The sequence below is a fragment of the Protopterus annectens genome, chromosome 3.part1, assembly GCF_019279795.1.
Source record: "Protopterus annectens isolate FY-2018-M chromosome 3.part1, PAN1.0, whole genome shotgun sequence".
Classification (NCBI taxonomy): Eukaryota; Metazoa; Chordata; order Ceratodontiformes; family Protopteridae; genus Protopterus; species Protopterus annectens.
Window position 1 is genome coordinate 1,409,944,321 of NC_056732.1, and position 16,825 is coordinate 1,409,961,145.

The following is a 16,825-nucleotide window of genomic DNA, read 5'->3' on the forward strand; positions in this document are numbered from 1 at the left end:
GTGGAACGTCTGGAAGAGGCCCTTTTGGTTGATGTGGGGTGTGGATAAATGGGATTTTGTAGCCCTCGGATATGATCGACCATACCCATTGGTCCTGTGTGAGGGAGAACCAGGCTTCTGGGTACAGCGAAAGTCTTCCCCTGACTGCCTCCGAAGGTGGACAGTCGGGCAGCTCCTCAGGGGTGCTGAAAGGGTTTGTCAGAGAAAGATTTTCTGCTACCCTGATTCTGCGGACCCCCCTGCCCCTAGGGCGGCATCTGTTATTGTTCCCTCCTCTGCCTCTAGAGGGAAGCTCACCACGTGCGTCCGACAGAACTCCCTGAGGTTTGCGGAACCACATTTTCCCGCCCTTTTGACCTTTAGGATACGGTCTAGAAGGGGCGTAAAAATGGACTCCCACGGCAGAGAGAGTCTTGCCTTCTTGTTCGCACCTGGTTAAGGTGTCCTTCACTTGAGGTCCAAAAAGAGCAGAACCATCAAAGGGAGTGTTAGTGAATGACGCCTTGAAGGGGTCAGCGAAATTGCAGAGCAGCATCCAGGCATGTCTCCTTAGAGCAACTCCCGTACCTGCGGCTCTACTCACTCCATCAGCTGCATAAGAGATGAGCCGCATGGAAGAGTTGATGATAGAGTTCAGGGTCCCTAGCTGGGAGTTGATCTTTTCCTGAGACCCCACAGCTGTTGGGTCCTGCAATGTTTCACCCAGTTCCTTGAGAAGATCCCTCTGAAGTCGGGTGAAATGGCATAAGTAATTCAGCCGTACCTATCCATCATCCTGGAATCCTTATTAGGAAGATGGACAGGTACTGAAGGGTCAGCCAACTCCTTCTTAGTGGCTGCCACCACCACCATGGCATCCATGGGGACACCCTTGGAAAGAAACTGCTTATATGTGGGAGCAGTAATAAATTTTGTGGGTCTCCGGGGAGTTGGTTCCATAGTATCCGGAGCCGTCCACGCCTTTCAAGCCACTACTTCCATAAGTGGGTTGAAAGGCGGGGACACCCAGGAGGTGGAAGGGCGAGAACCGAAGGCATCCAGGTACACCGACTCGTCCTCGGATGGGTTAAGGGCAGACCAGTTCCCCCTCTGTTTGAGGATCTCTATGATGTCAGAGAAGGAGACATCCTCAGAGGGGGACCTTGGGGACCCTTCCGAATCATCCAGGTCAGTGTCCGATGTCACTGACTCAGGAGAGTCAACATGTTTCCTCTTACATGTCCTCTTCCGAGGGGGCTCCCCCGCAGGGTCAGGGGAGGCCTCAGAAGAGGAAGAAAGGCCCAGTGGGGCAGCCTGGAGCATCAGTTCTTCTCGCTTGGGGTCAGGAGGATAGGCAGGGGCCCAAGCAGGCACCATGGAGAGAGGCGCCGAGGAGGCCAACCGTGGCACCGGTATAGGAGCCAGCACACTCCTCATCACCTCAAAGGCGCCCCTGTCAGGCAGGGAAGAAGGACCCAACTCCGAGGAGATGAGAACTCCCCCCAGCACCGAGAGGGACGGCTCCAAGGCTGATGGAGCCGAACTCACCTGCGCTGAAGCTCCGAGAGGGAGAGCGGGGTCGGACAAGGGTCCGATGCCACTCGCCCCTTTGGAGCCGATGAGGGAGTCTCGGTGTCCAGATCCCTCCAAGGATGGAGCCAAGGATGGGATTGGAGCCGATGAAGGAACCGACAACAGGGGGATTGGTTCCGATGCCCCCACAGTACTCACCTCGACGACCTCCGGCTCCGAACTCAGCAGGGTAGTCGGAGGAGGAACTTGAGCGGGTGTAGGGGTAGCCCCTGTCTGTTGAAACGGGCTATGTAGCAACTGGGCCAGTGCCTGCAACTTTAAAAGCTGGCTGACTACCCTCTCGAGGTCATGGTCCGAAAGCCTGGAAGACCTAGAGGAATGAGATCGATGGCTCCACTCCGACAAGAGTGGAGACTTCGGAGCCGATCTAACTGACTCAAGAGACAGAGACCTAGAGCGCTTTCTGCTCGGAGACGGCTCCGACACTAAAGTCGGAGCCGACTGCGGTCTAGATGCCTCAGTTCTGTCCGGAACCGACGAGGCAGCAAGAGCACCGCTCGGCGCCGGCTCCGAACATGGAGCCGACGATTTGGCGGGCTTTGAAGGTTTCCCAGCCATAGTCTTAGCCGGGAAATCTTCAGGCTTTAACAAGCCTCTAAGTATAAGTTTGTTCCTGCGCTCCTGCAGAACTCTCAGGCTAAAAGCATGGCAGATGGAACAAGAGTCCTGCAGGTGCAGAGGGCCCAAACAATACACACAAGAAGTGTGACCGTCTGTCAGAGACATCTTCTGACAGCACGAGTCACATTTCTTGAAACCCGATACCTTAGTATCCTTGGACATACTGTACAAAAAAACACACACAATACACTACACTATAAACAATTTACTATAAAAAAGGGAACTACCACTAAGTAAAAGGACAGAATTCCACACACACACAGAACAGCCAGGGGAAAACTGTACTACAAGGGGAGGATCAGAGGCCCAACCACCTTAAGGGTGGAGAAAAAGGAAGATTAGCAACTAAAAGGGAGGAAAGACTAGTCGCTAACTACACTGATACTAAAGGAATAAAAAGGGGTGAAAAACTGACTAAAAACTACCTCAAAAGTTATTAATAAAAATATATGACCTGGAGCCGGTGAAAACGCAACCTCGTAGCTAAGCGGCAAACGAGATCTGGGTATATTCGCCTAACATTATGGGACATAGGATAGCCTCGAGCCGGTAAAAATAGCTCTCGAGCTTTAGTATTCGGCCGAGTCGGAGCCGAGGTTCAGCTCCGAACCCATCCAACAAGAATGAAGGTGAGATTGACAACTTAACATCAAGTGTTATCTATCAGACCACTGTCAGTTGTTGTGTCTTTTGGCTTTTCCCGGTTAGGGGTCGCCACAGCGGAACTCCGGTCCACTAATGATTGGCAGTAGATTTTTACGTGCCGAGTTGCCGGCTCTGACGCACAACCTTCAACGAAGGTACGCCCATGTCTCCACACAGAAGATGCTCTAGCTGAGAATCGAACAGGACAACGTCTTACTGTGCGGCGACAACGCTACCGCAGCACCACCACCGCAGTCAGTATCCAATAAAAAGTTTATTACCAAGATCTGTAAATGTAGTTATTCACTAGAACAGTACTAAATAACTAAAATGAAATATGTCAATGTCCTAAAAATAGGTTAGTTTAAAACATCTTTTTCCCAATTCAGCATTAGTAATGTTACAACAAACTTTCCAAGAAGGAATGCAGTCTTAAGCAGCCTAGCTGATGCATTTTAATCCATTCACGTCCCAGCTATCTAGCAGTTTTAGCAAAATACATAAATACGTGCAGACCATAATATGTATTGTTTACTGCTTAAAATAACTGCTGACATGGTTAAAAGTTACTGACCACATGCTCTTTCTTCTGACATGCTCAGTTCATTCTACACTGTGTTTCAACTTTATTATTTATTTATTCCTCCACAATCCGGCATTTGATGCTGTGAAAGCAACACCTTTTAAAATTTTTCATTTTTTACAAATACGTTGTACATTTTCCCAACATTTTTAAATACCAATTCATATTCCTAACACAAACTTACTTTTTTTTGTGGAACTTCAACATACAAATGTTGAATTTGAGAGATTTTTCTTGCAGATATAAGCTTTGTTATAATCAGTTTAACTAAAAGCAATAATAAGAAAGCTGCAAAAACAATGATAAAAACAAACATAATGAACTTCAAAATAGTCCCTCTTCATTCAGAAAATAAATCTGTTAACCATGACCACTGTGACCTATCAACTTCTTTAGCGTCTGCTAACTCGGATATTTTTTTTTTACTTGACATGCATTAAAAAGCTGACCAGCAGCTTGTAGGTACTTTATTTCCTTTTTTCTTAAATTAGGTAAAATGTCTTTATCAAAGTTTCCTGCAAGGGGAAAAAACTAGCTTATCATTTTTTTTTTTTGTTAATTTGTTTTATCCTGTTTTTATATATATTTGCAACTCTCCCTGTTGCAATGTAGAACATATATTTTGCTTGACTGGTCTGTTTTCTTTCTTTTATAGTACTAGCTTTTGTTCCCATTTTTTACAGAAATTAAATAGATTTTAGAAAGAATTAGATGTTAGTTGTTCACTTTCACACACAATACTTGTTTGTATTTTATTTGTAAAGAGTCCCACTCTCATTCTTCTAGTCATTCACACCAATGTACAGAATTCTTTCTCATATGTCTAAAAACTACCTTTTTGCAAAGTGAATTTTTGCAAGGAACCCACTCATATTCCCATTTATACACTGCAGGTGCAAATTTCTTATTTGCAAACACCCACTCTCATGCTCAATGATATGTATATTTTCTCAAAAATAAATTCCTTCCCACTCTCATTCTGTTCGTTAATATAAAGACAGAGATGAATTGAAAAAATCTTACCTGTCAGGAGCTTATTCTATAGGGAAACAAAAATAAGACTGGTTTATACAACAGAAAGTCTGTCAAGACTAACATTGGTGCAGCTTCATGAATTAATACTGTGCAGCAACCAACTGTCAAAGGGCCCAGAGTGTGATTCCACAGTACCAACCCCCGATTTACTCGGAATAATTAATCCGGTTTCATGGCACCACACTAAGGAAATTTTAAAATGAATTAAATAAATAGTCTTGATAGAGTTTCAACATCTATTAGAAATCACACACACGTGGGTGAGACAGAAGCAGGGTCAGTAATGTCTCCCTGAACAAACATTTCAAGGTATTTTTATAAGAAAATACAAGTGAAAATAACAAGTGTTATCTCTCAGACCACTGCCTGTATCCAATAAAAAGTTTACTACCAAGATCTGTAAATGTAGTTATTCATTAGAACAGTACTAAATATCTAAAATGAAATACGTCAATGTCTTAAAAATAGGTTAGTTAAAACATCCTTTTCCCAATTCAGCATTAGTAATGTTACAACAGACAAACTTTCCTAGAAGGAATGCAGTCTTAAGCAGCCTAGCTGATACATTTCTAATCCATTCACATGTTCCAGCTATCTAGCAGTTTCAGCAAAATACATAAACATGCGCAGACAATACTATGTATTGTTTACTGCTTAAAAGAATCTGCTGACATGGTTAAAAGTTACTGATCACTTTACTTGCTCTTTCTTCTGACATGCTCAGTTCATTCTACACTAAGTGTTTCAACTTTCTTCTTATTTATTTATTCCTCAACAACAGGCATTCAACAAGGAATGTAGAATGGCCAGTGGTGAAGAAAATGTCATCTTGTCCTCTGCAGACATAGACACTAAGAAGGCATTGGAAAACATGTTTATCACATCCCTCCAAAAGCATCGAGAAACACTAATTCTTCCAGAGAATTGGGGGGGACCAACCACCTTTCTGCCTCAAATGTTTGCTGTTTCACTGAAGGAAACATCATCAAGGGATGATCTAGGGACCTTTCCCCTTCATTGAAGTCATTGTCTTCTGTCAAGGATTCCTATAAGGAATCTAAGTGCCTACTTTTGCACATATGCTTCTGAGGAGGCTCCCTGGAGGGAAGCTCCCGACAGGATTCTGAAGTCCTTCTAGCTCCAGCAGCGTTGGCGCCAACTGGATCAGAGATGTAGCTGGAGTTGACAAAGGCCAGGTCTTCAGATCCAACACATACTCAGCTCTCAGATCTGCTGGCAACAAAACTGCTGCTTGTACTGGAGTCAACAGTTGGGTTTGGGTTGGTGGCAGGCTCATAGGTCTGATGGGAGGCTGAGCCAATAAAACTTCCAACTGGATATGGGCCCAAACAAACTTACTCATTATCCTGTCCACATCTGCTTCAGTTAGACTCCTAGATGACCTGAGGGCTAAAGAGGTTGAGGGTGGCCTGGAAAACCTTCAATATAAGAAAGAAGAATGGATCCTAAAGGGTATCAGCTCTGGAGTAAAACTAGAGTGGACAGGTGATTTAGATTTGTTCCTGGTTGGATTTGAGGGGTGGAAACTTTTCAGGCAGAGTCAAACCCAAAACAGAGAAAGAAAAATCATGGTATTACTTCCTAGACTCCTTGACTTAAGTAGATGAATCTCCCTTAATCTTCTCAGAAATTTTTTTAGTAGGGGAAGCTACAGTTTCAGCATTTTTTTTATTTATATTTATGTTTACTTAAGGCTGTTTAACAGGGGGATGATTAAGGGTTAATAATTTTAATAAGGAAAGCATTGTAATTGGTTAATGGATGATTTTGTAAACAGTATATAACTTGGTTGATTTTAACTGTTAATTTGTTCTGAAGAAGTCCTTGAGTGGATGAAAGTGCTCAACGTTTTATGGATTATAAATAAATTGAAGCAAACTACTCTTGAATGGGACACCATGGAGTTTCTTCTTGGTTACAAATAGAAGTTTACATGACAGAGCCTGCAGTTCTGCAATTCTTCGAGCTGAGTTAGTCAGCACTAGAAAAAAAATTTCCGAGAAAGAAATCAGAATTTCACTGAAGCAGCAGGCTCAAAAGGTGGCTTGGTTAGGGCTTGAAGTAAAATTATAATATCCCAAGTGGAATCGCATCTCTTAAAAGTGGGTGAAGAAGGAAAGTTTCTTGTTAAAAGGCCTTGTATGACTTCAATGATGAAATAGGAGAATGGTTCTCTCACACCTGAAAATTGGAAATCACTGTCAGATGAGCATCGATGGTGGAAAAACTAGCCCGTTTTTGAAAAATAACTTGCCAAAAAATCCAAAATAGAAGGTAAAGGAGATAAAAAATTATCTAGACCCTTAGAGGAAGCCCAAATGAAAAAAATACTTTTTTTACTTACTTCTATAAACTTTTCTAGCGGCTGTTTTTGGGAGGAAGATCAGATATGAGCACAAAAGGCAACAGCCTGGAATTTCTGGCCATTGCTGGAAGTGAAGAAACTAAGTGGTCAATTTTAGGGCTTTGATGTCTGGGTGAGGCTGGCTGGAAAGGTGAGAAACCAGGTCTTTCAGGGGTTTCAGCACCCTGGCAGGCTTTGTCAAATGAGGCCATAGAAAAGTGACATCTGTTGGGGCCAGAAGGGGGTGATGAGGATCACTTTCATCTTGCATTAAATCAGCTTCTGAATGAACTTTGATATTAGAGGAAAAGGTGGGAAGTCATACAATAGCCCCATGGGCAACTGTGAGTCAGAGCTTCCTTCTGTGACTCTCCCATCTGTAGAATCAGGGGCCAAAGTAGCTATTGCACTCAGTGCTGAGAGCGGTAGCAAATATAGCACAGCTAGGCGGGTCCCAGCAGCAGAAGATCTCAATAGGCACTGGTTGAGACACCACTGGTGATGTAGAAGAATGTACTTGCTTCAGTCTGTCCATCAGCACAATGGACTTCCCTATGATATGCATTGCCACAAGAAAATGTGGGAAAGCCATCGTTCACTGCCACACCCTCATGGCTTCCCAACACAAGTGATATGATCAGGTTCCCCCTTATTTGTTGATGCAGCCGACTACAGATGTATTGTCTGCATGAATCACGATCACACTCCTCGGGAGGGAACCCTAAAAAAATTGCAATGCTAGGATGACTGCCTTTATCGCCAGCATGTTGATGTGAAGCTTGGCCACTGATAATGTCCACATGTCTTGGACAATCTTCCTTTTGAAATGCCCCCCAGCCCAGGAAGGAAGTATCAGTAGTAGCAGTGGCTACTGGGGATTGGAAAATTAAGAGATGAACTCAAGGAACTTGTGGGGAAAGTTATTCACCAGAGACTATCCTGCCCACATATTCTTATTAGACTGATTGGAAACTGCATCGGCTGATACAGTAAAGACCACTGAACAGAGAGGGTCCACTGCATGAGGGATCAAAGTTATGGAAACTGCTATGAGCTCAGTATATGAAAAATGGGCTTTGCAAGGGGATCAGATGAGAGAGAACTTTAGAAGCCTGTTAATGCAGGAAAAAGACTCTGGAGTGTGAAAGCTTGGCAATTTGAAAAAAAGCTATCCAGGTGGAATCCTATGAATTACATCAACTGGTCCAGAGTTAGTGTTGATTTCTCCATGCTGATCATAATTCCTAAGTGGGGACAAAACTGGAGCAAGGAGTCCCTGGCTCTAACAACTAGATCCCTTGTGGACACTTATGAGCCAGTCTAGGTATGGGAATATGCAGAAACCCTGCAGACCAAGATGTGCTGCAACCACTGTCATGCAGAAAAGCAGTGCCATGAACTCAAAATGACTAACTCCTAGCCAAAAGCAGCAGAACCTCATACACTACTTCCTTATTTTCATGTGGTAGTATGCATCTTATAGGTCCACAGAGCACATCCAGTTGTCCTGCCTCAGGAGAAGGAAAATGGACTGAACCATGACCATCCAGAATTTTGTCTGTCTTATGAAGTGTTAGATAACTGAGACCGAGAGTGGGTTTGAGGTCCCAGTTCTTCTTTAGAACTAAAAAGAATCTTGAGTAGACTCTGGACTCTTGCTGTTCTGGTGGGACCTCCTGGATGACTGGTTTGTCTGGCAGCTTTAAGTCTTCCAAGGCTGCTGTCTTCTTCTGACTTGGTAGGACATTGGCAAGTTTTCTTTGCTTGCTTTGATACTGAAAAACAAATGAAACAGCAGCCTCTGGTTACGATTCTCTGCACCCAAGAATCTTGTGCGATGTCTAATCAGGCGTGGGGATGTAGAAACAAGCACCCACACCCCCTGACTGCCTCCAGAGTTGGGCAACTTTTCAGGAGCACTGGAATGGTTTGTTGGCAAAAGAGCCTTGAAACAGCTAGTTCTGCAGGCCACCTCTACCATGGGAGCAACATACATTGAAGTTGTTGTTCTCTCTGCCTTGGAGGATCTATTTCCTGAAGTGTCATTAACAAAGCCCTGGGATTTGCCATACCACAGTCATTTACCACCATTTTGGTTTTGGGGCACTGTCCTTTGTAGGGGTAGAAAAATGGATAGTCAAAGCAGACAGGTTTTGCTCTCTTGTTCACTTCTGGTTAGCGTCTTTAAATTCAAGAACAAAAACAGTGGAATCATCACAAGAGAAAATGGATGTCGAAGTTCTCCACAAAATCCCACACAAACACATCCAGATGTGTCGACAGAGTGATACTAGTGCCTGCTACTTTGAAAATGCCATCAGTTGCATTCAACAGAAGGTACATGGACATGCTGAGTACGGACTGCAGGGTAGCCAGCTGTGAGTCCATGGTCTTAAGAATTCTACACAGAAGACATCCAAGAAGGACTATGAGAAATCTTTAATCAAGTCTCCCTGAAATCTGGTCAAGTGAGTTAAATAGTTCAGCTCAAGTAAAGCAAACACTACTGAAGCACACTAAGTCCGCTTACCAAACCTGTACAAAGACCTAAAGTCCTTGTTAGGAGGAGGGACAGTTGAGCTTGCTTCAGGTAGCTCCTTTTTGGTGGCTGCTGCAACCTCACAGCAGGCCCCCTTCCTTCACTGATGTCCTCCTCTCAGGGAAACCAGTATCTTATCAAGTTTTAAAGGTATAGCCCACACTTTGTCCAGCTCCTTCCATGCCCACTGCAACACCAAATCAACTCATCAGCAGATGGGATCACCCAGGAAGCAAATAGGACAACTCCAAAGGACTCAAGAAATACTGACCTCTCCTGGAAGGGAGTGTCAGTGAACTTTCCCCCTCATTGTTGCAATTATTCTAATATCTCACCAAGGGAGACATTGGTATCGTATACTAAGATCAGTATCTTTTATGAGGGATGCTTGGGGGGAGTTCAGATGCCTCCTGACTCCCTCCACAGTGGAGAGGTTGGGGGAAGGCTCAGAAACTGAAGGTCCTCGAGACCAAAGAGCTAACTGTCCTTGTTGAACAACATAGAGTGATGAGGAGGCCATCAAAGCCAGTAGAGATCAGGATGCAGCAGAGTATGAGCAGAAACCTCTTATCCAGACCTAAAGAGAGCTGTCAAAGTCCTTGAAAGCTGAATATGAAACAGGACCAGAAGAAGGATCCCCTGGGATCTGAGGAACCCAGGTAGTCCTAGACAGCCAATCAATTCAGTTCAAAAGACTGACACTGGAGCCAAGATGTTCAGAGCTGATGCACCTTGGGGAACAGACATATCTGATAACTTCAGAGTTAATCCAGTCCCCCATGCATTGACCCTGGCCATGGCTCAGACATCCCCTCAAAATTTGACTGAGTAAGGAACACTGTTGGAGTTGAAACCATCCACTTAATCAGCTCAGACAGGCATCCTGCAGGGAGCACTTGGCTCCAGAAATATCAGATCTTAAGGCTGGACCAGAGAAGGACAGACTAGAAGTGGAATAGTCTGGGCTGAACATGGTACTCATGGAGCAGAAGGTGCAAGGAGAGCCTCCAAGCTGGATCTGGGTCCTCAAACTTCATCATCCTGTCAGTATCTACTTCTGAAAGGCACCTCAATGACCTTTATGGACCTAAATGAAGAAGCTACTGATGTGGACCTGGAAGATCTATGGTAAGATTTGTCATGAAGAAAGGGAAATCAAATGTAGGGGCTACACTGCTCAGAACAGACATTGGAGTAGGAGATCAAATCCTGGTTGGCTCTGAAAGGGCAATTGTATCCAAAGGTCTAAAGATCTTGGCAGTTGGACCTGAAGGATGAGATCTTTTCCTGGACTTATCCTCTTCATCTTTCTACTGTTTTTTGTTTTTCTTTTGCCATCTTAGAATTAGTCTTCTGTTTTGTTTTGTTTTCCTAGAAAGGGACCAAGAAGCAGAAGGAACCAATTCTCCCACTATGGAAGGGAAAAGTCCCTTTAACACTAATTTAGTGCACCAAACAAAGAGGGCCCTAGGCCAAGAGGAGGAGGAGCAATCCTCGTCAAGCTGAGCTGCCTTTCAGACAGTAGCCATACTGGAAAGTGAGGGTCCTGGTGGGATCTTGTGCCCCCATGCAGTACACATTTTGAACTCTGAAGCCTTGTCAGACATATAGCCAAAAAGAGAACAAAAATCAAAGTGATTAAAGTCATCAGGATCAAACATAACTAACAAAGAACCAATGGTCACTACTAACCACCAGAAAACAACCAATCGCACCAGTATATCTATACCTTTTTTAAGCAGAAGGAAGGGAATATAGGAAAACCCCATAACAATGGAAAACACTTCTGAAAAGGTAATCTTAAAGGAAAATTTTCAGCTAGAATGAAGAGTATTATCTAAGCTCTGTCAGTAAAAAGGAAGACTTATTCAAATCTCTTGAAAAATGCAACAAGATAAAGAATCACATACAAGTCTTACGAGTGGCAAACAAGATCTGAGGTTCTGTGAAGGCAGAAGGAGCTCATGGATAGTGAGGAGAAGTCTTAGCCTTAGATCCAGGAGTCTAACAGTGCCAACTTTGGATGAGATATATCCAGTCATTGAGCAGATGGAAAAGACAACATTGGATCCATTAGGTTTCTCAACCTTTTGTCCTCCTAGTTGAGAGAGAACATTCATATAAGAGTATGACTTCCTTCCTGACACATTTGTGCTTGGTAACTAAACTCTCAGATGAGAATTAATTAGCAGTTCTTTCACAAGAATTCAGATGCAGTAACAAAAAGCCTTGTATTTGCTCATGTCATTACCTCTGCAATACACTGATTAGATCACACATCAAACTTGACCTTCCTATTAGACAAGAAGGAATTAGACTTGGTGGTGAAGCTGGTCTCTTAGTCTGACCACTTCCTAGCTGGGTTAGAGCTGTTGCACTGCAGTTTACCCCATATTAAACTTAAGTTGACTTCCTAGGTTGGTTGAGAGGTCTTGCAATGCAGTTTACCCAATCTTGAACTTGAGTTGATCTGCTCTACTAAGCATATTACTCCACAACCTTTCCTGCAATTAATCTGTCAGTTAGTAAAAAGAAGTCTGTAAGTGTTAAGCTTTCTGTGGTACAGAATTCAACTCCCTTAACCTTCATTTGCATACTGTGTAACCCTGACCATGTCACTTAACCAGACAGTGCTTTGGGGAAATTAAGCTAGACTTAAGTCTCCTGAACTGCATCCTTTGTAACTACTTATGATTCTTTAGTTCCTTCCCAGACGTGGTGCTGAGTCTTGATGCATTAGTTGGTAACTATATTAGGTACTTATCCTTAGCACTACATTCACTTGCTCCATTTTCTGTTTGTCATGTTCCTATAAGGAGGCATGAACCATGACTTGACAACAATATCTGCTGTCAGTACTGGAAACAACATAAGATGGAGCATTAGTGGTGTCAGGTGGGTCTATGCTGGGATAGACCTGATATACAGGAGCATTATGTCATTTTCTGTGCAGAGAATAGGTGCAAAAGATGCTTTTTTTACCTAGGGAATTCTCTGCAGCATCAATTTAAATGGCCATACTCTTCCATTTGGTGTAAAAGCCAAGCTGCCCAGCCTTTCTTACCACTAGCGATTCAGGTCGTAGCCTGCTATAGGTCCCCAACCATGTCCCAAGACTCACACTCCATGTTCCTAAGCACCCTGGAGAATATTAGGGTCCAACCTAACAGACTCATACTGGGCGACTTCAACTACCCCTCCATTAACTGGGGAAAACTACTCATGTACCAATACACTTGCCCAATGCTTTCTGGAATTCATTAATTCCAATGCTTTGGACCAGTTCATTCTTACCCCCACTAGAGGTACAACATCCTTGACCTGGTCAATACCAACATGAGAAACCATTGCTCTACACCAATAGTCAACTCTTCCCTGGTTAGATCCGACCACAGTCTAATCACCTTGGAAATCCATGTGATGCTCTTGCCCTGGCCCAGCAATCAAGGAGCCTCAATCCTCACCACTCACACCAGTGAAGGGCGTCACATTAATTGTTTGGCAGTGGTGGGATATCCACACCACATATTAACTGGTTGGCAAATACTAATTGACTTGTAGTGGTGTGGGTAGAGTGAATTCCTGTAGCTTGTGTACAGTGAGCTCTGAAGGTGTTTTGTACTCTAAATCTGCCACGCACTGAATACTCAGAGTTCAGATCACAATTGTTTTATTTTTTTTGTTAGCTTAGTTAGCCAGGGTCAGCAGGCAGCATGTCGGCAGAGGAGTATGGAAAGCTGACAAGGAGCCAGCTGGTGGAGATGTGCCAGGCTAGGGGACTGATGCATGGAAACCTGACTAAGGCAGACCTGATTACAGCCTTGGTTACAGCTGCATCAGAAAACAGCAACCAGGAGGACAATCAGACTGGCAGTGGAGATATAATACCCTCGGAGAATGGACAGCTCAACCTTTCTGCAGAGGACTTAAAAATCCATCTGGAGCTAAAGAGACTTGAGTTGGAGGCCAGGCGTTTGGAGATAGAAGCCAAGGAAAAGAAGCGGCCGAGAAGGCATGAGAGGGAAATGCTGACTCTTCACCAGAGTCATGGAGGTAATGGGGAAGGAAGTAACTGGACCCCAGAAGCACAAAAGGTCAGTAAATGTCTTCCGCAATTTAAAGAGGGGGGATAATTTCGATAGTTTCATTCATATGTTTGAGAGGGTATGCAAACAGTATAGTGTTGACCAAAGGCTCTGAGTACGGTTCCTGACCCCCTTACTCCATGGTAAAGATGTAACTGTTTTGTCAAAAATGCCTGACGTTGCATGTTTTGATTATACTGCTGTTAAAAATCACTTGTTAGAATTGTTTAAGCTAACACCTGAAACATATAGGAAAAAGTTTCGTAAGCATAGATGCAAGGCAGATGAAAGTGTGTATGAATATGTTGCTGAACTGAGCACTTATTTCCATAGGTGGGTGAGTAGATGTCAAGTAACCACTTCTGAAGGGCTGGCAGACCTTTTGGTGAGGGAACAAGCCCTTAGCACTTTGCCTGAGGACATGAGGATCTGGTTAGCTGATAGAGAATGTGCTGCTTCAGATGAGATGGGGAAGAAGGGAGACCTATACCTAGCAAGCAGAGTAGCCCTGCACAAGAAAGGGACCCCCAGTACTGCTCATGGGTCTAAAGGAACCCATGGTGGGCAGCACAGACTGCCCCCAACAGAATCTGCCAGTAGCAGGTGAAGCCATTTGTCCAGGTACATGTCCAGGAGCTAGGGTTAAATGTTTTGAATGCAACCAGTGGGGCCATGCGGCATACAGGTGTCCACGGAGGCAAGGTGGGGGAACAAAAGTTGAGGGAACCAGTAAGTGGGAAAGACAAAATGCCAATAGTAGGGTGTCTTGGGACAACAAGGGTACCAAACTACCACCAGAGGTTATATCCTATGGTAGTGAATGGCAAAGAGGCCATTGCCAAGAGAGACACAGCCTCTATATAACCACTGTAAAGCCTGCAATGGTTACAGAGGAGCACTACTTGCCTGGGCAGTCTACTCCAGTCAGGGCTTTAGGAGGGATCCCATTCCAAATACCTTTGGCTGGGGTTCACCTTGACTGGGAGGGTGGAAAAGGAAGCCAGCAAGTAGGTGTGTTTAAGGATATACCTGCAGATGTCCTGATAGGGAATAATTTTGATAGTACAGTACCCTGTGCATGTGCAGTGACATGCAGTCAGGCTTGGAGACAAGCAGGTAAGTCTGGTAGCCTGGGGGAGACCCAGACAGACTGCATACTTGCAGCCAGGCCTGGTGAGCTGGTTACTTCAGGGAGGGAGCTACCCTGTAGCAGTGAGACTGAAGGTGAGCCACGGCTGCTTGGGGGTACTGATGGTCCCATGGACAGAGTGACTGCAAAGGTAGAGGTGAGTAGTAGTACCCAGGCTGACAGTGAGGCACAACTGTCAAAGGATGCCAGACTTCCTGTGGAAGGGGAGCTGGGGAGGGTTACAAGGAGAGAACTGAGACAGGCTCAGCTCTCAGACCCTACATTGCAAGGCCTGAGGCAGGTAGCTAGGGAGGCACCTGATTCTCAAGGAAAGGGGGAATCTGTATACTGGGACAAAGGGTTACTATACAGGGAGTGGACCCTTGAGGGAGGGCTAGAAGGTGAGAGAGTATGGCAGTTGGTAGTGCCTAGAGCCTACCATCTGGCGCTTCTAGCTATAGCCCATGATATTCCCTTTGCAGGTCATACGGGCATAAAACATACAAAGAGGCATAGTATGCAGAACTTCTATTGGCCTGGAATTTCCAGAGATGTAACAGGGTACTGCAGGACCTGTGAGCAGTGCCAAAAGGTAGGCAAGGCAGGAGACAAGGTGAGAGCTCCTTAGATGCCTTTGCCTGTGATTGAGGAGCCATTTGAGATGGTAGCTATGGATATCATGGGTCCTCTGAGTACCCCAAGCTCCACAGGGAAAAAGTATATCCTAGTGGTAGTGTATTATGCTACACGATACCCTGAGGTAGTGGCTTTGTCCTCCATTGAGGCAGAAAAAGTGGCAAATGCTTTATTAGAGATTTTCAGCAGGGTAGGTTTCCCAAAAGAAATACTGACTGACAGAGGTGCCACTTTCATGGCAGACCTGCTGGCTTGTCTGTGGAAGTTCTGTGGGGTGAAGTACATGAAGACCACCCCCTACCATCCCCAGACTAATGGTCTTGTTGAGAGGTTAAACTCTACAATCAAGAGCATGCTGCAGGCATTTGCAGATCAGTTTAAGAGGGAGTGGGACAAATATTTGCCCCATCTGTTGTTTGCTTACAGAGAGGTTCCTCAGGAATCCACAGGTTTTTCACCCTTTGAGTTGTATGGGCATAGGGTGAGTGGACCTCTAGATTTAATTCAAGATGAGTGGGAAGGTGAGTGCGAGTCTCACAAGGAGTCTGTTGTGTCATACATCCTAAACCTCAGGACAAGGCTCAGGGAACTCATGGGCTTGCCCCAGGAGAACCTGGCAGAAGCCCAACAACAGGAAAATGTGTGGTATGACAGGAATGCTCGAGCTAGAGAGTATGCTGTGGGGTAGCAGGTAATGGTTCTCATTCCTGTCAGACACAACAAGCTGCAAGCAGCTTGGGAGGGACCCTACAAATGATAAGAAAGGTAAGTGATGTTAACTATATGGTGGAACTGCTAGGCAGAAGGCAGGGGCACAAATTGTACCATGTTAACATGATGAAACCTTACCATGATAGGGAGGCCCTTGTGCTGAGCATTTGCAGTGGATTGCAGGAGGAGTCTGAGGGAGATCTGGGGACTGATCTCCTCAGTGAGGCTCGGGCTGACACCTCAGTGGAAGGGGTAGCAATGTCCCAGCAGCTGTCTCCTACACAGGTTCGAGAAATCCAGGCAGTGTTGCAGGAATTTGGGGACATGTTCGCTGGGAAACCAGGATGCACCCACCTGGGGCAGCTCCAGGTGGATACAGGACCCCAAAGGCCTATTAGGCAGGCCCCTTATAGAGTGCCTGAGAGAGTCAAAAAGACTCTGAGGGAGGAGGTACAGGAGATGTTGGAACTAGGGGTGATTCAAGAGTCCAACAGTCCCTGGGCCTCCCCAGTGGTGCTGGTGCCAAAGAAGGATGGCAGCACCAGGTTCTGTAAAGACTACAGGGAATTAGTCACACCAAGTCAGATGCTTACCCCATGCCTAGGACAGATGAGGCCCTAGAGCAGCTGGGTGGGGCTAAGTATCTTACAACCACTGATCTTACCAAGGGTTACTGGCAGGTGCCCTTGACTCCCAGTGCTAGACAGAAGTCAGCCTTTGTGACTCCTTTTGGCTTCCATGAGTTCACAAAGACGTCCTTTGAGATGAAGAATACCCCAGCAAATTTCCAGAGGCTGATAGATCATATCCTGGCAGGAACAGGAGGGTTTGCCCTTGCTTACCTAGATGATATTGCCATCTACAGCCATTCCTGGCCAGAGCACCTTCAGCATGTCTGGGAGGT